Source organism: Mustela erminea, chromosome 4 (genome assembly GCF_009829155.1).
Source record: "Mustela erminea isolate mMusErm1 chromosome 4, mMusErm1.Pri, whole genome shotgun sequence".
Taxonomy (NCBI): Eukaryota; Metazoa; Chordata; class Mammalia; order Carnivora; family Mustelidae; genus Mustela; species Mustela erminea.
Window position 1 is genome coordinate 49,237,861 of NC_045617.1, and position 24,054 is coordinate 49,261,914.

At 41.6% G+C, this 24,054-nt stretch overlaps 2 pseudogenes; both read right to left on the reverse strand.

Annotated features, from left to right (window-relative positions):
• Positions 1 to 4,394: 4,394 nt before the first annotated feature.
• LOC116588303 lies at positions 4,395 to 4,994 on the reverse strand (annotated as a pseudogene).
• Positions 4,995 to 8,375: 3,381 nt separating this feature from the next.
• On the reverse strand, positions 8,376 to 16,371 carry LOC116589323 (annotated as a pseudogene).
• Positions 16,372 to 24,054: the final 7,683 nt, after the last annotated feature.

Genomic DNA, 24,054 nt, shown 5'->3' on the forward strand with positions numbered 1-24,054 from the left:
ACGTATAATCTGGCTCTGGAAGTGAGGCAGAGGTACAGAGACATATAATCTGGCTCTAAAAATTATGTGCAAGATGTGAAATTTTTAAAAATTTCACTTAATTTTTGGAGTAGGCAACGATTTACAGATTTTAAAATGAGGAATGGTATGCAGTGAGAAGTTCTGCTTCCGCTCTCCTCACCCTGTTTCCCCATCTCTGCTCTCCCCTCGAAGTATAGATGCACTTTCAGTACCTTATGCAATTATAAACAAAAATAAACTGACCCTCCCCTTTATGACACCACAGGCTTTGTACTGTGTTCATTGTCCTGAGCTTTGCCTTTCTACTGAGCCATCTGTTCTGGCCACCTTCCCCCAGCACAATGGAGAAGGTTGCCCTCCTCTGTGTAAGTTCCTAACCTAGTCGGTAAGTGGTAAGTAAATAATTTGCCCGTCAGAGGCACCTGAGTGGCTTAGTTGATTAAGCAACTGCCTTAGGCTCGGGTCATGATCCTGGAGTCCTGGGATCAAGTCCTGCACTGGGCTCCCTGGTCAGCGGGGGGCCTTCTTCTCCCTCTCACCCTCTCCCGTCTTCCTGCTCGCTCTCTCCCAAATAAATAAATAAAATCTTTAAAAATATAATAACAATATAACAATGATAATTCGTGTGTCACTGTGAGGATATCAATTAGAGATGTGAGAAAGGACAATAAGATTACAGATGGCTTGACTAACTTTGGGGACTCTGTGAGAGATTTCATAAAGAAACTTCTTGTTCAGCAGGGGCTTGAGGGATCTGTAGGATATGTAGGAGTCTGACCAGTGAAAGAGAATGGAAGGGTTTCATCCTCACAGCCTAGCTCCTGAGGGATTAGGTTCACTGTTAGCATTTGTAAAATTCTTTCCCCTCCATACTAGATAGGTTGACATTTCCTGGTACCAGTTTGCCAAAATACAGGTAATAATCCCAACTATCTCTTACTTAATATTTATTTATTTATTAAAAATTTTATTTATTTATTTGACAGACAGAGATCACAAGTAGGCAGAGAGGCAGTCAGAGTGAGAGGAGAGAGGAGGAAGCAGGCTCCCTGCCGAGCAGAGAGCCCGACGTGGGGCTCGATCCCGGGCTCAGATCATGACCTGAGCCGAAGGCAGAGGCTTAACCCACTGAGCCACCCAGGCGCCCCAACTATTTCTTACTTAAATAAGAGCAGATATAGTGCTCTTACTAGAAGGAAATTTATGACAGTTGATTTTCTGTAAGTTACGTTTGTGATGGCTTCGATGTCCACCTAATGGCATTCTCTTCTAAGCATTTGATGTTAAGTCTGTTATTTCACCTCTAAGATAAAGAATAGAAAAGGAGTCCAGATGCTGGTGAATCTACAGTCCTTAATGGTGACAGTTCTACTAGTTTTTTTCTTTTAGGTTAGTCTTACAGTGTCTGCAGAACTGGAAATTATTTTCATAATACCTCCGTTGTCTCTTCATTCATCAGCTCAAGTATGAGATACAATTGGTATGCAGGCAAGGAGAGAATGCAGTCGGCTACGGACTGGTCTTTGGTTGCTGGAAAGCTGGGGCTCGCTACATTAGTTGAGTGGCAGACATGGTTGTTGTCCACCTAAGGTATCCTCCCCTTGTGTCTCACCAGTGGAACTCCTGTCCAGTGCAGAGAGGCAGGGAAACAGCCCCAGGGTGACTGGGACTAGTCTGGTCTAGTCTAGACCAATCAGGCCAAGGCTGAAAGAAAATTCCTTTCTTTCAAAAACTGGATATTTGGCCTCCCTTAAGCTCAAAGTGCTATGTCCCTGTGAGAGCCAATAGCGCACAAAGGGAAAGGGGGGTGGGTTTTCAGAAAGCTTTTCTTTCCTAAGAAAACTGGGCAGATAGTCGCTGCCTGCCTTCACTGCTTCATGCTGCCTGGAACGCAGATGTGACGTCTAGAACGGCAGCAGCCATCTTTCGACCAAGAAGACTGAAGAATTTTGGCACTGACATGTTGCTGACTTAACATGGGACTTCCCTATGTCCAGTGGAGGAAAATAAACATTCTTCTTTTCTTAAGCTCCTGTTGGTCAGGCTTTCCTTGAAACAGTCAGTCACTAAGGGGCGGCGTGGCTACTTAAAACACCGTTACGTTGCCTTGCCACACTTCTGTTGATTCAGTCAGTCAGGAGACCATCAGCCCAAATAGATTTAGACATCTTTTACACAGACAGCATAAAGAAGAGCAGCCTGGTGCCGGCTATCTGTACCTCCGGTCGCTCAGGACTACACCAGACCAAAATGGCCAGATGATGGGCAGCACAAGCAGTGGGACACTCCGTTGCCAAGAAGGCAGTTGTAGACTCCAGCCAAAGCAGTTTTAACATCTGCAACTCTTTTCAAAGGACAGGGACAGGTGGGAAGTCCTATCTCATAAGAATCAGGGAAACAGGTGAGAAACTGCCTTGTGGCCACTTCTAACAACATAGGGCAATGGGTGGGAAACAGCTCTGTGACTGCTTCTTACCAAACTGTCCCTCCACTGAGTACCTGTGAGGATGACAGGGCAGTCACCAAGACAAGGCAGACTGCAGCTGGGCCTTGCCTCAGTGGCCCCGAAGTGGAGACCTGTAATGGTGTCAGGAAGTCATACTGGAGCCGGTTTCCTACAAATTGCAGATAAAAGCCTTTCTAATTGAAAGAGTTCTCATTCCAGTGTGGCGTGGGGGAAAGGGCTTATGCTTGAAGGACACAGAGTTTTTCAGAGGAATGATACATTCTGCTTATGGTTTTATCTTTAGCCGAAATAGTTCCCAGTATCTCGTAAGAGTGACTACAAGGACATTTCCCTATATGCAAAGGTAGTGCTGTCCTTCATCGTCAGGACTTTGCAAGGACGGGTTGTAAGATTTTGTGTATGTGTGTGTGTGTGCGTGTGTGTATAAGCGTGCATATAAGGCAAACTTAACACCACACCTCACAGACCCCTGGCACACTGTATTAGCAGGCTTTCTGCAGCTGCCCTCTGTAAGTGATGTATATAATTACACATTTAAATTCATCCCCAACCATGCAAACTGGCTTGTCTCATTCTTATTTCTTAGCTATATAATGGAGATTTTGAAATGTGAAACTCCAACCTTAACAAGCGTTAAAAGAAATATTTTTATAGATATTGCATTTTCATGCCTGAAAGGAAAGCTTGAAAAACTGCAGAAGCAGAGCACGGGTAAGGCTGCATATTCCTTTGTCAGCCCAAAACCACATCAGGTGGGAGATGTGGCTGCTACTTGTGGTTTGTGTATTCACGTCCTGTCTCCTTCATGTCCTGCCGAAGAATTTATGACATCTGTGTATGACTCATCCTAGCTTTCTACAGGGACAAAAGGAGATGCGCAGATCAATTCTGGAATGGAATACATGATGTTTGAGCTGTAGAGACACAAGATCCCATCCTTAGCCGCCATATTTTCCTGGTGAAGGAAGCTTACCGAAACAGCCTATCCCTAGTGGCTCAAGACAAAAGCTCACACGGAGTCCCTGGGCACCCTCTTCCCGCTCAGGCCCCCTCTGTCCTGCTCTGCAAAGTGCCTCATGAGCATAGAGTAGAAATTCCATCTCGCATAACCCAGCTCCGCAACCAAGCCCTTTGTGACTTTGTAGCCCTTTTCTTCACTGTCCTCCAAAGGGGAACATATTCTTAAGGTTTGATTGGCAACCTTTTGAAGGTGATCCCGCTGAGGAAGTTATTCACTGGGAATTGTGGAATTTGCTGGGAAAACTTCACTAACTTTCTGAAGTTCCCAAAGAAGAGACCTACTCAAGAACTACAGGTTGGGGGAGGTGGGTAGGGTGAGAGCAGAGGCTAGAAGCAGGAGGATTCAGTGAAAACCCGCACATCCAGTGGGGAGGCCCCTCTTCAACCCTAGGCAGAACGTTTTTCTCCAGAACATGGAGAATCACTTACCCTCTCCTGCTAGGGAAGCAGAGGACTCCTCTCTGGAGAAATAGATGGGGCCAAAACAAATGCATAGACACCAATGTTTGAGAGTGACTTGACAAATTAGCCATCTCTGCATATAAATGGCCACGAGGTTCATCAGGAAACAAGGATTTGTGCTGCTCACAGTTCCCCTCAGCTATGGGGGCTTTTTTTTTTTTTTTTTTTTTTAATGCTTTCATTTTTTATTTGACAAGAGACACAGCAAGAGAGGGAACACAAGCAGGGGGAGTGGGAGAGGGAAAAGCAGGCTTCCCGCTGAGCAGGGAGCCCAATGTGGGGCTGGAGGCTGGATCTCAGGACCCAGGGATCATGACCTGAACGGAAGGCAGATGCTTAACCACTGAGCCACGCAGGCTTGCCCTCCCTGGAAAGCCCCCCAACCCCACCACATTTTTTTTTTTTTAATGGATCAGTTATTTAATTAAGTTCTTTGTAAGAAATTTAAAACACCAATTTGTGAGGGCAAACTCCATTTGTGAAAGAAAACACAGAGTGGAGGTAGCCTTGAAGCTGAGGAACAGCTTCGATTTTTGACAGAATCTGTGAGTCCACAGCTTTCTGATCAACCTTGTGCTATTCTGTAATATCGTATTTCTCTTTCTTGGTATCAAAGATCTCACCCTCCTTGTGTCTGGACTTACACAGCGTCTTCTTCCTGAAGTAACCATTAGTGAGATGTTTGGGGATTTTCACTCTGCTGATAACAATTTTAGCAGAAGTGCAATGATGAATTTCTGGTGTGTTCTACACAGGGGAACTCCGCTGGGGGCGAGAGGTCCAGTCACAAGAAGCAAGCCTCTGCTTAGTTGCTGCAGGAAAACCACCTCTGTGGCACCCAGTGAGGATGATCAGAACGGTCCTAGGAGTGATGCTAGCTCGCAGTTTTCACACATGCTGACTGGAAGGTTTTTTTGCTGTGGCTCAACAGCGTCCAAGGCACATCTTCAGTAAGGTAATACCTAGACATTTCTCGAAGTTTAACCACACAGGTACCACCATTCCTGTCATCACAAACTGTCTCTACTTGTCATCATCACTTACCAATGAGTAAGAACAGCCAAGGATGGGTGATGTTGAGGGGGACCTGCTAACATGAAAAACAGAAAAAAAGTAAAAACTGAAAGGAACTAAAAGGATTCAAAAACTGTACAAGAACAACAAAAAAAAATGCCTAAACATCTTATAATTGAATTCCTCAGGAAGAGATAAGAGAATACATTATGGCCATGAAACAAGAGCTTGGGCGACTCATGTCAGATAAAATTCAGGAAAACTGAAATTGAAAAAGCCAATAAAATCGCTAAGGGATAAATTTAAGGGAAGAGATCAGGAAGTGAAACGAAATAAAAACAAAGCAAAGTAAATCCCTAATGAGTTCTAATAGAAAAAACAGAAAAGAAACTCTTAGAAATTGGAAGGTTAAACCAGGAGATAAATTTAAATAACAAGAATTTCTGAAAGAGAAAAGAGAAGATAGAAAGGAGGAAATACAGTGTAGGTGAGGCATGAAAAAAGTCCATGACCAAAACTTCACACAGACTATTCGAGCAACCAGTACAACCCGGTGGGCCTAGGCTCTGGCCAGGAGTCTCTTCTAAAATGCCCTATGTCTGGGTTGGACAGCATGTGAATGCTTTCCCAGGCTCCTCCGTCTTGGAGCTGGACCCTGCCTCTGTAGCTCAGTTGCTAAGGACCAACTTCATTTCAGATGACTCGTCCTGCCACTCCATTTTGCCAGAAGAGGACCTCCATCTGACCATGACTATTATCTCTGTTTGCAGATTGTTCTATGGTTATCTGTTCGCTGGCCTTGGACAAATCTGCCAGCTTGGCTGGACTCCTTTCATTCCACAATTGAGAAAGTGGGCTGCCCCTTCCAAAGTATGTATTTTGGTTGAGTTGTTCCTTGGTCCTGCCTGCCTGAACCCACCTTACCCTGTTCCCTACTGGTCTTCGTGCCTCCTGACTTAGCCTATAGTTCTTATTTAAACAACATTTCATTACCTCATAGTTAAAACACATACTGAGTAGTATTTCTGGACCATATATTTGGGCCAGGAGAAAACTATAGGCCTTATGCTATAATATCTTAATGAACTAATGCCTGAATTAACAAGATGAGAATCCCAGAGAATTTGTTGGCATAAAATAACTCTGTGAGTCTTGAATGAAACACATAAGTCAGATCACCCGAATAAGGTCATTCAAAAAAGAAAGGAGTGAAATCACAGACAGAAACCCAGGAAAGGGCACGGAGGAAGCTCAGGGCACTACCCCATCAGCAAAACCTTTACTGAGAGCCTGCAGTGTGCAGGGTACCCTCCTTAACTCTGTGGACACAATAGACGGCAAAGCCAAGCCTCTCCTCATTGAGCTTATGTTTTAGTAAGGGGCATAATAAAAAAGCAAAACACATTTTACTTACCTGTTTTATTTCACAAACATACAATGACTATGTGCCACATTCCATTCTGAGAACTTTAAATAGTAACTCAATCTTCCCAACATTCCTCTCAAGTCAGCGCTATTAGCATTTCTCTTTTTCAGAAGAGGAAACAGAGGCAGAGAAAAATTTGGGAACTGCCCAAGCCCCCCTAGCTGGCAAGGGGCAGATGTAGGCTGTGCACTCAGGCTGCCGTCCATCAGCTGCCAGCCTGCCCTCCTCAGGGGCGCCTCACAGAGTGAGGAGCTGGACGTCAGGTTGGGGGAGGGGCACGCCATTTTCGAAAGGAAAGTCAGGGGAGCATCTCAGAGAAAATGCCATGCCCAGAGAGCTCTGTGTGTGCTTTGGAGCTCAAAGTTCTCTGTACAATAGCACAGGGGGAGGAGAGTTTTTTCCCTTTCCAATCTCATGATTAATTTTAACAGAAATAAAGAGTTTCTAGCAAGTGATGTCAATCTTTTTAAACCGCTGCAAGGCCACCGTTGCCAGGAGCGGTGTCGCCAGTCACCCTGCCAAGACCAGTTGCCATGGCTTCTTGGGAATTCTTATTTCTTCTCAAAATGATATATTAGATTTTGTAGACAATGTAATTCTCACCCATCTCAAATAGGCAACACACATCTCTGCTTCTTTTTAAGGTGTTAATGGCTTATCGCTGTGTGGCTATTTCTGTGCTCATATTTATGCTCCTTATTTATTTTTTTTTTGTAATTGTCTTTAAACATGGCATTTGTAGGACCCCAGGAAAAATAGACATAGTCTACCCGAATCGATCAAGCGAAGATTCCAAGACTTCCATTTCCATTTCCTTTGGCCTCCACATTTCAACTTTCAGGCTTCTCTTGCTGCTTACCAGTATCTAAATTATATGTCCATCCCTCGGTAATAAAATTACAGAACTAACATGCCCAGCCTCTCTTCAGTCCTGCCGTGTTTTCTGCAGTTGGGAGGATCTTCAGATGCACCGTAAGCGCAGGCATGGTGGGAGCCTTCCCCAGGAAGGGTGTGCACACAGTCCTGGGAGCTCGTGTCCCTGGGCAAACTTATCTCGTCACTGTTACGTGCCATACATTTTCATTAGGTGATCAACAGAAAGGGCATGATTGCTCAGGAGCTCAACCCTGATATTTAAATTTCTTGTCCTCGACCTTAACGAGGGCATATATCAGAGCTGTAGAGTGGGGTGACATTTACAACACCGCGGCTCCATTCTGCGATGAGACACAGATCATTCAGAGGTGAGGCTTTGGACTAGTAGCAATCCCAACGTGTGCTAAACAGCAATTGTCGTAATTACAAAACTCTCAATAAGGATAACAAACAATAATCTTGTTTTTCAAACTGCACCTCAATTAGCAGGAACATTCCAGATTTGAAAGCGTGGGAGGAGTTTCTACTCTATGCCACTCCCTGAACACGGGAGTGCGGAGGAGGGGGAGAGCTTCTGGGCAGATGAAGACAGAGTAGAAAGTCAGGAGTTGGGAGGAGACATCTGGAAAAGATAAAAGCCACAGAACATAAGTATATGAATCAGGCTTCTCCTCAAAGCATTAAATAAGGTCTTGTTAAAAGATCTATCTGGGGGGCACCTGGGTGGCTCAGTGGGTTAAAGCCTCTGCCTTCGGCTCAGGTCATGATCCCAGGGTCCTGGCATAGAGTCCCGCATCGGGCTCTCTGCTCAGCGCGGAGCCTGCTTCCCCCTCTCTCTCTGCCTGCCTCTCTGCCTACTTGTGATCTCTGTCTGTCAAATAAATAAATAAAATCTTAAAAAAAAAAAAAAAGATCTATCTGGGACCTTGTTGTAAGTTTTAGTGGAAATTCAGAATCTCAAGAGGGATGTCTGTTTCATTATGTAACCATAAAGGTTTCTCACAACTCTAAGAAAACTGATCTGTCCAGAGGAATTCTGTGATAACTGACTTCTCATACTGTTCCGTCCTAATTCTAAACAAATTAGATCTAGGCAAACTTCGTCGTATTTGAAAAAAATTCTTCAAATTTAGCAAATACATCAACTGGTGACCCATCAGACAAAAGCCATGGCCAATCTTTGAACTGCTAGACAGGACCCTGAACGAAACTGTTACAACCTGCCCCTGCCCCAGCCCCAGGGCACATAGAAATGAGGCGGGTGTCTGAGGCGTGCATTCACCAGGCTGGTCTTCTACTCCATAAGGAGCCCAGACATGAACTGTAGTGACTTCTGGCTACGTCTGCTCTTTCCTACTCTGAATCACAGCTTCATTTTCTCATTGACAGTCTTGTTTCTGCTTTTCACTTGATGGGACAAATTTCAGAGCCTGGAGAAGGTCTTTTGCGTTGAGCCTGGTTATTAAAGAGGTGATAGCTGCTTAACTTATGATAATGGGGGCTAAAGATGCTTTTGTCTGGTTTGGTGAAAACCTGGCTTGAGAAACTGGTCTCAGAACTAGCTGTTCAGGAGTCTGAGTCTTATGGAAAGCTGCGTCATCCTGTTACAGATTTTGGTGTCTTACCCTGGTAGGTAAAACCATCATGTCAGTTTTGGAGAAGTCCATTTCTTCTCCTTTGAATGGTTCCTGATCATATCTGTTGTAGGCAGCTGGGACGGGAAATTGTGTATACAACGTGGGATCCACAGGTGCTGTATTGGGGGCCAGTCACAATCCAGGTGCATTCCAGTCTTCTCTGGCCTTTACAGACTGAAGAATTGCAAAAATATTCTTGTGAAATAGTTTACTGTACTTCCGATCCTCACCTCAACTCTGCTGATGATATCTTGGGTCATAGTTATCTCAACATCTCTCCAAAGCCTCGCTTTCAGGGAAGTTATATCCTCTTCTAGATCAGGCTTGACTGCACATCTTTTCTTAGCCTTAAATTTGATTGCAGCAATTTTTCCCACTGCCTTGGCTTCAGACAAAGACTAATCTGTTCCATTTGTACAATCCCTCCCTTGGGTGGGCCCCTCCAAACCAGCAGCTGATCTATCTTTATCAAGGTCCACACAGTCTTCATCTTCAATTCGTGGTTTCTTTGCTCCTAAAACTTCACCTCATTTTAACTTGAGCAGATCCCTGAAGACCAGTTTCTAGGGACGCCCTTCTGTCTTACTTGCCAAAAGGTAATGTTGTTCCAGGAGCCGGCAAGGACATCTTCTCAGTCAGGGCTTCCAATCATGGCCATGTTTTCAGAAGCTGCCTCAGGACATCAACAGTAGGATGAGAAAAGTATACATTATTAAATACAAATATGATAGAATCCAATGTGAGGTGCTCTCTGGGTTGGTTTCCTTTCCTGTCTCCCCAACCTATGTAGCTGGTCTTGACATTCCAGGGTTACTATAGTGCCTGACAATCACTTTGTTTTACTTCACCACAATCTCCTTTTCCTGGGTGTTGTACTGTTGCCGAACGCTAGGGACACATGTCCCCCACCTCACCACCATCTCTGATAGTGATAGGGGCAGTGGCCCCCAAGTCTCTGAGGCCTCATAAAGGTATATGAGATAATCTTAACCAGACCTTTCCTGTTTTATGGTTTTGTTTTGTTTTTTGTTTTTGTTTTTTTTGAGAGAAGCAGGGTCTAAAGGGCAAATTTACAATAAACACCCTCTTCAAGAGGGATTTTCTTATAATTTCATACTATGTCTAAAATTGTTCTCTTAACTACCTGCCCACACCCACCTAAACCGGCTTTTCTCTCTTTACTTATTTATTTAAATTCAGTTAATTAACATATAATGTGTTATTGGTTTCTGAGGTAGAGGTCAGTGATTCATCAGTCTTACATAACACCCAGTGCTCATTATATCACGTGCCCTTCTTAGTGTCCATCACCCTGTGACTCCATCACCCCTACCTCCCTCCCCTCCAGCAATCCTCAGTTTGTATCTTATGCTTAAGAATCTCTTATGGTTTGTCTCCTTCTCTGATTTTGTCTTGTTTTGCTTTTTCCTCTTTCCCCCTATGACCCTCTGTTTTGCTTCCTAAATTCCACACACGAGTGAGATCATATGTCTTTCTCTGATTGACTTATTTCACTTAGCATAACACCCTCTAGTTCCATCTTTCTGATCAAAATGATCTTCATTTTTATAAAGGTTTGAGGCAAAAAAATGGGAGAACTAATTGTCAAAATTTCAAGAAAATTCTTACAGGCAACACCTCAGATGACTTCATTAGTTAGGTTGCATCTCCATGCTATGGAAGAAAGGGATTGCAGAAGTGCAGAAAATATTTATTGCTTTGAAGACTGCTTTTTGGTCACCCTAATAGTATTATTTTAGCTCTTTGGTTTGTTTGTTTGTTTGTTTGTTTTTTTAAATACCTCTTTTAAGGGGTTATATGAACTTAGTAACCTCCCCTTTGCCAATGACCAGAGCAGGGTCTCACAGCCGCATCACAGGTTATGGTGAAGCCAGAGCTTCATGCCTGCTGGGGGAACTTTTCTCATTGTGTGTTTCTGGAAGGAACTCGGAAAAATGCATTTGCTATCTTATATGACATTTGTGGAAAATTTTACTTAAGGTCTGACCATAGAAAAATTCATAGAAAAATTAAAGAAGACATTGATCTTGAAGCCTCCAGTTTCCAAGAGGGGAGGGGGGTGGGTCAGAGAACAAATGGTGATGTTCTAAATTAAAAGAGAAATGGGATGTTGTAGAGCTATGTTCAACTTGTCATTCTCAAAATTTGTCTCACATTTTTATTCTTTAACTTGAATTTATTCTGCTGAACATCTTCTTCAATAATATCTTCAAACTTGCTAGAAAAAGCAAGCAATACAATTTAAAAAAAATTTTTTTTTTAGTTCAGGCTACTCGTTCACTGAAACAGTCCAGAGATGATTGTATTCAGTTTTATTTTTAAAATCTCCATTTATCAAATACTAGCATGTGAAGAAAACAGATGGTTTGATCCAAGGCTTCTTTTTGTTGTATGCAGGCTAATGTTTTAAACATCATGCCAAAATTTGATTTGTAATTTTAAAATTGCTATTTTCCCAGGCTAAGCTTGGGGTATTCTCAAAATTCTCAGTCTCTCATGAAGGGAAAGCAAGATTTTTTTGCATGTGGGCTAATTCAACAAAAACAAGAATGTTTAAAAGAGGCATTTTTAAAAAATCAAAATGAAAAGAATTTTATTGATTCCAATGTAGGAAAAAACCTCTATTTTTAGGGCATGCACTACTTATTGTATCCAATAGATGAATGTCAGTTTTCAAATTTTCACTTCTTTTTTAGTTATTAAAATATTGATATCTCAACATCTTTGAAAAGAAGCAAACTTAAATTCATCTTTCTAATCTTTTATCTTTTATGGTTGGCTAGAATTTTAGAGTTTATAAAACTTGCTCATACACACTATTTCATGTTATCTTTCAATTAACCTACAAAAAATTTATTTTTTCCATATACAGATGAGAAAATTGAGGTTTAAAAAAACATCTTATTTAAGGTCAAAGAATATCAGCTATGGAGTCAGGGCTAAAATGAGATTTTTATACCCATTGTAATTCTTACGAATACCTATCCTATGTAAAGCACCATCTGACACTGAAAATAATAAAAGAATAATAATTATCTCAAACAGTTACTGAGCCCTAGATGCCAGTTACTATACCAAATACCAACATACATTGTTTCCTTTTCCTTTCATTTTTTCAACAAATCTATGTAATAGAAAATATTAAAGTTATTAAATATTAAATATTAAATACTAAAGTTCCCTAGACCAGCAGAGGTCTAGAGACTTACTTAAGGTCATACAGACAGAAATGGGGAATTGTCACTCCTTAATCATTTAACAAGCACATACCTCTTTCTGTCTAGGTCGCAGTTCCCTCCTCTGTGCTGGAGCTGCTCAGGGAGACGATCTCTGTAAGACGGAGCCACCTCTGGAAGCACTGGCTGCCATGATAATGGCTGCTCGCTGTAGTGTCTTTGCGGCTTTGCATGACCCTCAAGTTGCCAAGATGCAAACCTAATTCAAAGAAGCTAAAGCAAAAAGGATGTCTATTGACTCATCGAATCCAAGGGAGGGCTGAACAACCAAACCATGCACCCATGAGAAGGGCAGGGAAGCTGCTGGTCGCAGGCACTGCTGGAACCAGAAGCTTCAGTGCTGATGGAATGCTTGCTATCTCTTGCTCTGACTTCTTTGTGTATGTTGGCATCGTTCTTCCTCACTACCAATGGCTTTTTTTCCCTCCAAATAGTAGAAATCTCCATCACTGATAGCTCATGCAATTCATTTTCTGACTTTCACCAACAGAGAGTCTAACTTTCTTGGGTCTAGTTGGAACAAAATCCCCACAAGGGCTCTGACTAGCCTGGCTTATAGAAGAAGCCACCTCTGGACCAGTTCTGTCACACATGAACCTGCGAGAGTTGACATGTACACCTGTGCGGTTTGTGTGCTTGACAAAGGTGCCCAGCCACAGGGCATGTGGGGATTGGGATGAAGCCCAGACTCTGCTCACCAAGACGTACAGCCTGCACTAGGCGTCTTCCTGGGGGAAGGAATGCCTTTTGCTTCTCTCAGACAGTGGGGCTTGCCACACTGGGCACCCATGGGGCTGAGCCCTTTTTAAAACCGGTATAATTGACATGAAACTTTATACTAGTTTCAGGGGTGAAATGTAATGATAGAATATTTGTATATATTGCAAAACGATTACCTCATACAGTTAACATCTGTCATGATACATACATGAAAATAATTTTTTCTTATCACAGGAACTTCTATGATCTACTGTCTTAACAACTTTTAAATACGCAATACAATAATACTAACCACAGTCATCATGCTGTTTGTAACATCTGCATGACTTATTTTTATAACTAAGAAATCTGTACCTTTGACTCCCTTCACTCATTTCACTCCCAGTCCCCTATTTCTGGCAACCACCAATCTGTCCTTTGTATCTATGAATGAACATCCCCAACCCCAATTTTCTTTTCACACAGAGATATTGATTAGGTTTGTGGCTGTTCCATGTAAAATATGACAGTTTCTGAGGAAATAATATATTTGTAGACGGAGGAAGAAAAGGGGGGTGGGGTGATGGACATTGGGGAGGGTATGTGCTATGCTGAGTGCTGTGAAGTGTGTAAACCTGGCGATTCACAGACCTGTACCCCTGGGGATAAAAATATATTATATGTTTATAAAAAATAAAAATGAAAAAAAAAAAAAAGAAAAGGGAAGTATCAATTTCAGAAAAAGAGGAGCTGCTCAACAGAACACTGAAAGGGAATTTAAGCTGCTTGCTGTACCAAAAGGTTTCTTGCTTAGTAACAAACAGTGAGTGAATTCTCCTGAGAAAACTATTTCTACTTCTTGTAAATTTTTAAAAAACAGTGTCACAATGAAGTCATGAAAAAATGGCAAATAGGGGCTAAATTGTGCCCTTTCAAGATCTAATAGCACATGGGGGGAGGGGCGGCTTGTGACACCGCCCCCCCCCGGGCATTACACATGGTCTCTTCAAGGCGGCAGAAGCTCTCTCACAGTGGATTCCAATTAAACAATTTCATGGTTTTTATGAGAAAAGACAGTCTGACATTTAATAGAGATGCTGATAGTCTGATAGTCTTCGCTAGCAGAGTGCTACTGAAAGCAGCTCTGGTTACATTTAAGTGATATTTTTAGCACTGGAGCAGCAAAAAATTTAAAACTTTAAAACCAAAACAATTCTCATGGGTCAGAGCAAGATTTTCGTTGGAAGACAGTCACACCACCTTTACCAAGTAGGCTCAAAGCCAAGGGCTGTGTGTAAGTGCTGAGACAGCATGTGTTTTAAAAGGGTGGCAAAAGGCTAGACCCAGGAGCTTGACCAGCCAGGCCCTGTTTCAGGGCAGGCCACACGCCTCAAGTCATGACACAAAGCCCCCCGGGTATTAACTCTGAGATAATCCATTCTCTACTGGCCGTCTTCTTCCCTGGGTCACATATGCGATGTCGAGTACAAGGTCTGCAAACATTATCAGGCCGAAGGCAGCCAGGGGAAAATCTGACATTTCAAGGGCTGCGATAACGAACTGTATCACTTCATCTTGTGTGGCATTTCCCCCAGGTCGAGTGGTTTTTGAAATTTAGACTCTACCTGGGTGGCCGCCATTTGCTGTAGCTCCTTATTGTTCCTGGCTCTTTTCCCCTCCCGTCGAGCCTTCTTTAGTCGCCCACACTCTGATGTCTTTGATTTGCTCACATCCTCCTGCCCTGCCTTTCTGCTTCCTTTTTTCTTAGAGGTTTTCTTTGTTTGATTAACGAGTTAGGACTTCAAGAAATGAACAGCCATGGAGAATTGGAGAGGTAGAAAGTTGTAGCCAAGCCATTTAAGGGGTTGGCTACAACTGTCTTGATGCTCCTTCTCTCCTTCATTTCTTATTTCTCTATCATCTTCTTACAATTCATGCATCATCTCTTCTCCACTTAACTCTCTTGTCTCTTTCTTCATCTTCCCTGTGACCAATACCTCCTTATACAATTTCTCTTGTCGGGAGAGATAACAGTGTATTCAGTACATTTAAAAATGTGATGATTGCTTGCTCGCTTAAAGCAACGTACTGTTCAGAGAGGGACTCAAGGGATTTCTTGGGAAAGGTGTGGGGTGTGTAGGAACTGTCAAGCTCTACATCCATTCTCACACCACTGCCTTTCCCTGCGTGTGGAACTTGCGGAAAGTAACATCTATCACTTCCAGGTGGTAGCTTTACGCATACTTGGCCAGGCCCTCTTTCCCGCAGCCATCACGACTGGCCACGTTTCTGAAGGTGGCTGCCCCCTCCACTGAGGTCCGGGAAGGAGCATGGCTTTGAGCAGAGGATACATCTGACTTTCATTAGACGCAGAGATAAACAAAGAATAAACCTTTCTTATTTTACGCCACTGAGATTCTTACTTGTTACTGCAGCGTAATGTTGTTATAGCACAGGAGCTGATAACAAGGAAGACAGAATGACATGTTTCCTACTGAGTAACCCTTGTGGAAAATTTCCATTTGCACCATGAAATTGCAGCTTGCAACTCACTGAGATCGGGAAGGTAGGCCAGGGACAGAGGCTATTTTTAGTGCTTAGCACTTGAGTTTTGCTTGTGCCTCAAACAGGAAGGAACTATATCAAATCAATTACTGTGCTGCTTGTGATATTTTCTTCCTACTCCCTACTCTCCAGCCCTCAGCTGGGCCAGGTGGTTCTTTACCTGTGACCTCGGTGGGTAGGGGCACTGCTCTCTCCTTCACTGGTGTGATGGAAACAAGACGGAGCTGTCTCTAATTGCCCACAGCACAGCTGGAACCAACCTGTACCTCTAAGCAAGGCTTTATCGAGGATTTGGGGACAATGGAAGGGAATGCGACCCTAAGAACAACTTACATTGCCGACCAAACGCAAGCCTGTTACAGGAGCTCTTGGCTCTCTCCGTCTCTCCAGATGTGTTGGAAGCTTCTATGCCTGTTACATTCTCCAATCCTTACACCACTCCCAGCATCAGAAATGCTAGAGGAATCTCCCTGCCTTAGACCAATGGCCCCAATGGGAAGGAAAATTTTCTCTTTCCCAACTTGCTTACAAAATCCTTATTTCTTATCTCAGGCCTGATCATTCTGAGAGTATCTGCTCCTTTCAAGGAAACTGAATCCTCGCCTGCATGTACCATGATCTAACCCTATGGCCCCACAAGACAATCACACAATTGTATTAGAAAGAATACAACAGGCTCTGCTATAGCAACAAACAACCTAAGACCTCAGAAAGTCACTCATAGTTCAGAAAAGTCTTTCATATGGTCTGTTACTGGCATTCAGGACATCTTCTGATCATGCTTCTGTAGTGTTTAGTTTTCAGAATTAATTGAAATTTATTACTTTCAGACATTTCCTCTTACCTTGTCTGGCAAAATCCTACTATATTAAGTGTCAGTTTCTCTGTGAAGGCTTCCCTGGGTCTAAGCAAAGTGAATTCGTCCATTCTGAGTAATTCTGTGGCACTACCCTCCATGCCTTTTTGACAAAATCATTTACCTTATTATATTGTGATTTTCTATAAGATATCTTCCTGAGGACAGGAATTAAGTCTTTTTTCTGCCTAATGCAGTACTTGGGATAAAGGAGCCTTGCAGTAGAAATTACCTGCATGGATAGGTGACATTAATGATATCATTATTTCCCCAATTTATTCTTGGATCATGCATGTACGTTTCTGTCCTGTGGGGCTGTGGGATATAGTTATTTAATGTACAGATATAAAAATGGTTATATACATATATATATATGATTATAGATATAGTCTGTGCAGCATCACATCTAAAAGGATGTGTTCAGAATAGTCCCTATTGAACCTCTCAATATAGTTCATGGATTGATATATACAAAAGTTTGAAAACGACTTAGGTAGGCAACCACATCCTAAAAAGGAAGCTTGAAGTTCTTATTTGCCAAATAAGGCTTCCCATATCCTGTAGTAGTAACCCCATATTCACCCCTGAGCCACTCCTTTTGTATTTTAAATTAGAACTTTTTAAAACATTTTCTCCCCCCCCCCCTTAAAAGCACATGACACAGTCTTATATACATAGCCTGGTACTTTGAGATATTTTTAGTATGAAATAAAGGAAATAGATGGATGATTTCTTTTCTTGACAAGGATTTTTAAACTCACATGATAAATTAGCTTTTGCAACATATTTCTTGATCTAGGTTCTCCTTTTCTGGTTTCACCTCTTATTTCTTGTGAGATGAGCATGTTAAACTTTGCTGAAAAAACAAGAAGACAGAGTAGCAGATTTTAACTGAGTTATTATAGAATTGCGTTGCTACATTTCTCCCTCTTTTTTGGTAGTGGTATTTTGTCATTTGTCAGCCCGTGCAAATATCCTTTTTTTCCTCCCATAAGTCAAAAATGACTTCTTTTAGGGCATACAGGATAAGTTGTAATAACACATTTGGTAGCTCTAAATAATTCTCTTCTATCAATGTACACAGTGAATGTTATTAATGGTAAAGTCTTTGCATGGGCCCTGAGAATAACCAATAACTCAACTTGTCAGCATTTTGATAACTACAGGCTTCAATTTAACATGAAGAAATATAGGATTCAGTTTAGCAGTTTCAAAAGCAATGAATACAGATGATGAAATTTCTTCTTTGAGGCAAAGAGACTGAAAATTATTATACATAGACACTTATTTCTAATAATGTCATTTCAATTTACTTCTCAGTTGCCTGATATTAGAAGTATTTGTCCAGGAATTGGAAGAGAATTTAATCATTATTTCAGAGCTCCTAGCCCAGGGACCAACAGAAAAATCTTAGCAGCAGCAGGGAGGCAATGCTTCTCATCTCTTTCCTACACTATTATCTCTTCTCTCTTTTCCCTTCCAAGTTTATTTCAAACTCTTCCAGAAATAGTCCTCCTTCAGATGGGATCTAACCACAATGGTAGGGTGGTTGTCACCTGATGTGGTTTTTTGTCCGGTCCCTTCACCCATCCTCACACACTGGAAAATTCAGATCAGGCCTCCTTCTTCTAAAAATTCCCTCTGTCTTCTGAGACCCGGAAATCCCATTGCGATGCCATTGCTAGGTGCCACCAGCCTCTCCCAACTTTCCCCAGCTTAAGCTGCAGGCAGGTCTCTCCCAAAGTACCAGCCATGCTTCTCAGAGCCTTGGGAAGAGTTAGGGGACAGCACACACTTTAAAGCTCTCTTCCTGGAAGATTCCCCAAGAACCCACGTTAGCTAGCACCAAGTATTGCTTGGTTTGTGGTGTTAGTCCCACACCTGCCTTACGAGTTTGCCCTTTTCCCTACTTCCATATGGGCATCTTGTGTTTCCCTCCCTTACCAATCTCTATTGTAATCATCTGTATACTCCTCGTGTGGCATCTTGGGCCGTGGGCTCCCTGAGGGGGACATCTACTTCATTGTCTACTTCATTGTATCCAGAAAGCCTGGTGTAGTGGTAGAAAGGGCTCAATAAATACCAACAAATGAATGGATGAATATTCAAAAATCACAGACAGCAATATCATAAATGTTGGCTTGGGTACTTCTTTTCTACGTTTCTAGATTTCCGGCGTCTATTTTCTAATGGGATTCTATTTTGCCTCTAACGTCAGCTCTGACATAAAAAGAGCAGGCCCACTCTTGGAGAAGGTATGTTACAGTGAGGCCAGGGACTGTCCTGGGAACTGGTCTTCAGTGTAGCAGAGTTTCAGGCCACCAGCTTCATGTCACTGAGGACAGCATCCGCAGCAGCTCATTCTAGAGTATTCTATCATACAGCTACAACGTAACAAAATTACCCCCAAAGCACAGACAATAGTAAAATGTTGTGAAATAATTAAGAAGTGGAAGAGTTTGAGTGTTTATCATCTTAGTTTTTCATATAATTTATTTCATTTTAGGGTGAATAGAATTTTTAATAATTGCCCTATGTAACAGCTGGCTGGCAAAATTCCTGATAATGTAATAATTTTCTCTCATGAAAGTGGTTTCAGAAACCACTGGATAGGACTCTTCTCAACTGGCCTTCAGTACCCAACCTTCCCCAGACCTTCAGTACCAACCTTGAACCCACTCAGGATCACTCTACCTTCTCCCTTGCTAGCATTTTCAACCACAAATATCTGCTCTTTGATTGAAAAAACCCGTTGCTTTGGTTAGTGGCAGAGAAGTACACAGATTTGTAAAAAAAAAGAAAGAAAAAAAGAACAGATAGACTGGAAAGAAGATTGGGACGTTCTTGAACTTTTCAAAACCTGGAACCTTTAATCAAGTATTAAGTTGTAGGTGAGTAACCCGCTTCAACTTACTATTTTTATATTTGGGCACCACAAGGCATGTCAGTGCCTCACCACCTCCCAAGTCCTGGTTGATTTCAATCTCTCACTTTCTATCCAACTTTATTTTCTGGACTGTAGATCGCCTTCTCGACCTACTAGAATGTACAAACAAGCTTTAAAATCCCACTTCAAACTAGAATTGTGTCTTGACTTCTGCAGGAAATGAGGATTCCACCACCATTACTTGCTCCTACTGCCCCACCGACCAAACCAGATTTGCTTTTTTTATTTTCTTAACCACAGTATCAACACCACCACCCCGCCCCCACCAACAGCCCTCTATGGACCTTTGCTTTGTGACTAACTCATGACTATACTGAATATTTTCATTGTCCTTTTATATGACTACTTCAGCCTGATGTTCTTGATCATACCCATTTAATTTTCTTCACGTCTTCCTCCAGAAAAAATCATGAGCAGTTTTACAAATGTCTTTTCTTAGCTGCAGGGGATGGGGGTCTTCACGAGGAACTGATTGATAGGTGTAGAACCATACTCAGTGGCAACAATATAGGAAATAATCAATCTTAGAGCGCAATTCTTCATTAAAGAGTAGTCATCATGATGATCCTAATGCTTTCGTGCTTCTGGCATGGTTCCCGTGTCCTAGCACATTATGCATGCCCCACGGCCTCTAAGGAGATTGTGCCAAGACACACTCAAAAAGCCACAGTCGTTGTATCTTCTTAAATGTATTTCCTAAGTTATGAATACATGATGCATAAACAAATTCTAGCTATTCTGTGCGTTATGAGTAATGAAACAATATTTCAGTTGCTTTATCCTTGAAAACAGTAACAACCATTAGGGTTTATTTCTAAATGTTTAATTCATCGCCACGATCATCATCATCTGGGCTACAGATGGCAGACCTACTTCCTAGAACTCTATTTCTAAGTGAATGGCATTTCCCTGAACAATTCTGTAGAGAGAACATACAGTATTTACATTCCTCTCAGTTCTTCTTTGCATTTTGCCCAAATTTACAAGCGTATTTGGGATGAGAATGATGTCACTGAAGAGTGAATGTTTTCTCTCAAATGGTTAAGGGGAAAAACTAAACTAGACTAGAGGAAAAACCCTTTTAGAGAGATTCTTTTAGTTGGATTGCCTTTTTTTTTTTTCTTTTAAATTTACATATAGCTTACTCAGTCTTTTTGTAAGGGCACACTTATCATTTCCATTCTGATTTTCTTTGTTCATAAATACCTGACCAAACATAATTCACTTAATTAACAGCTCTCTAAATAGATTGAGTTTGCTGCCTTAGGGGATAGACACTGGAGGCCCAAAACTACTGAGGTGCCTGGCAAAACTCCAGAAGGGCCTGATCACAGGCTTGGATGGAAGAAACAGAACAGACTGAATCGCAAATGACAATAGCAGAGACCCAGACCTCTGGGCACAGGAGTAAGGGGATGGAGAGGAGGCGAGCCTACCCCATTTTCCTTGTCTAAAAGGCCAGTGGTGGGCACAATATTTATGAATTCCAGTGATACTGAGAGACATATTCACAGAGCTCAAAAATCAGAACAGGAAGATGTTCGTCAAGCCAGTTTACTGGAATTTCTGGAAATTACATTTCAGTCATTTGATATGACCCTTTGTTCGCTGCAAGTATGAAACATATGAATAAAAATTTAAAAGAGAAACAAAACAGACAAAATGAAGTTGATGGAAACCAGCAAAATAATGTCTCCTGGGCTGACAGACACTTATATCGTCTACAGCCTGAGTACTGGAGCTACATTTCTGAGGTTGGGAGGTTTCCTGCTAACAATGTGGATTTGGGGACCGCAAGATACCTGGGGCAAAAGTGGTTGAATTAGCTGGCTTTGTGGTTTTAGAGAGCAGTTACGAAGTTCATACAGCTGAGGTTAAAGTGGGTCATGTGCATTGGGTGAAATGTTTGTGACTGTTAATTACAGATTTTGATCAGCACTTTAGGTCTCTGCATTTCTTTACTCCTAGGTTGATATAATGATACTTGACCAACAAAGAGTAACCAGAGGGAAAATTAATATATTTTTAAAGATAGATTACCCCACTTAAATTATTGCCTGTGGTAAACGGTTCAGTGTTGCTGTGTGGTTATCTTTTCTCATTTCAGCCCCTGAAAGCATCCTATGGTAGAGCTCAGGCTCTGCCTCTAACTCAGAAAATATGACACACCTGACTTTATGTATTCAACCACCGATATTTACTAAACACCTACTCTGGGATAAGCATAGTGCTAAGCAATGTGCTACCAGCTAAAGCAGCAAATTACAAAAACTTGGAATGGACATGGAAAAAGGAGTGTAGAAATACAAACTGTACTCTGAGATTTTGCAAAGAACCACGTGCCGTGGCTGAACAGTGCAGGTCTTCGAGCAGGGTGAGGGCCACAAATTCTTGTGCTTGGCCCCCAAGTTGCTCTTCTTTTGAAAAATAAACTCAGTATCTTTTTTTTTTTTAAGATTTTATTTATTTATTTGACAGAGAGATCACAAGTAGGCAGAGAGGCAGGCAGAGAAAGGGGTTGGGGAGGAGGCTCCCGCTGAGCAGAAAGCCCCATGTAGGGCTCGATCCCAGGATCCTGAAATCATGACCGGAGGCAAAGGTAGAAGCTAGGCACCCCTAAACTCAGTATCTTGAATTAGGAGATTATATACACACACAATTCCTATTTCTGTTTCTCTCAAAAAATCAGAAAATCTGGACAGGTATATCTGCAGGGCCACAAGCTGTTGGATGTGGATAGTGATCCTCATAAGGCAACTGAGTCTTCCATTTCAATGGTCTTCTGGTGGCGAGGGAGTAAATAAATGCCTGTTGCTATTATACCCATGGCTTCTCCCATTTACCCTACCTGCCTGGCTGAAAAGAGACTTGGGTCTCTGTCTTAGAATTCTGCATGAAGGCTGTCTTAGATTCTCTAAGACAATAGTACCTCACAGCATTGGTGAGAAGATCAAACAACCCTGGGAAAGTACCTGCTACATCAGAAAGGATGAATGCCCAACTTTTATATCAACATGGATGGGACTGAAGGAGATTATGCTGAGTGAAATAAGTCAAGCAGAGAGAGTCAATTATCATATGGTTTCACTTATTTGTGGAGCATAAGGAATAACACAGAGGAGATAAAGAGGAGAAGTGAGTTGGGGGAAATTGGAAGGGGAGACAAACCATGAGAGATTGAGGACAGTGAGAAACAAAGTGAGGGTTTTGTAGGGAAGAGGGGTGAGGGGGTAGGGTGAGTCTGGTGGTGGGTATTATGGAGGGCATGTATTGCATGGAGCCACTGCGTGTGGTGCATAAACAATGAATCTTGGAACACTGAAAAAGTAAAATTAAATTAAATAAAAATAAGTGCTATACATGTGTGAGCTACTGTTTTATTATTAAATACATAAATATTATATAATTAACTGTTAATTAATGGTTATAGAACTATTAAATTATATTAGTTAAAAACTGTGAATTCTAAATTATTTTTCTTTGTTGAATATTATCATCAGCAATATGTCAAGAGTGACCAAGAAACTATAATTTACTGGGATGTATCTTGCTGGTGAGGAGCAGAGGCAGAGACACTAGAAAAGTAACAAAATGTCAGTCCCTCACTTTTGTAGGCCATTTCTAGGGCCTGAGAGAGACATTAGAAATGTGTCCACATAGTCATATGTTTTTGTAAAATTAGCCAGAGTAAGATATTTTCATCAGCTAAGACAATTGTCCCTTTCCATTCCATTGTTTCCTTGTTAGACTTGCCTTAGGGTGTCAGAGTTTTAGAATGGCATAGGTTCTGAGAGACAAATAAAGGGAGTTAAGCTGAGGAAACATTTACTTTTGGGGCATTTATATATAACTCAACAGCACTTCGTATGGTTATTTATTGCTGGGTGTCCAGGTGGAGAAACGACTTCCAGGAATACCACTATTGTTCCCAGTGCTGACTCATCCAACTTGTGTCACAGATTTTACTACAGTAGGAACATACCCTGTCTACTCAGCCTTAGATATGGGGCCACGCAGGACAAAGGAGGCCACACACATATGGACCTGAAGCTAGTCTGCTGAAATTTCTTCCAATGATCAGACATGCGATATTGTTAATGGAAGATTTGGACTCCACAATATGTACCCAAAATGGAAATTTTACTGGGGACAAACTAAATAATTCAGGATATACAGAGTGAGTCTAGGTGAGACCAGCGGAAGAACCATGCCGTTAACCTACAAAGCTGTGAGAAAAAATAAATTTTTGTTGTTTTAAGGCACTACATTTTGAGGTGGTTTGTTACAGAGCACCAGATAACTGATACACAGTAGTTCATTTTTTGTTGTTGTTGAGTAGAGTTTCATTGTATGGATATACCACAGAATAATTTAGACATTAATTTTCTTAACTGTTTTTTTGTTTGGTTTGGTTTGGCTTGGTTTCAACTATTATGGAAGAGTTGCTGTGAGAATTCTTGGACAGTTGTTTTTTATGAATACATTTTCATTTCCTTAAATACCTACGAGTTGAATTGCTAAATTATATGGTAACTATGTGTTTAAGCTACCACATTGTTTTCCAAAGAAATTTTATCTTTATATATTCCCAGCAGCAATGTAGAAGAGTTTAGTTTGTAACAAATGCTGTCCATCTTCTTAATTTCAGCTTTTCCAGTTAGTGTAAACTGGTATCTCATTGTGGTTTTAATTTACATTTTCCTGATGACTAACAATGTTTAACATCTTTTCACATGTGTATTGGCCACTTGTATAACTATAATCATAGATTTGTTTTGTGAAGTGTCTATTTCAATTTTTGCAGTTT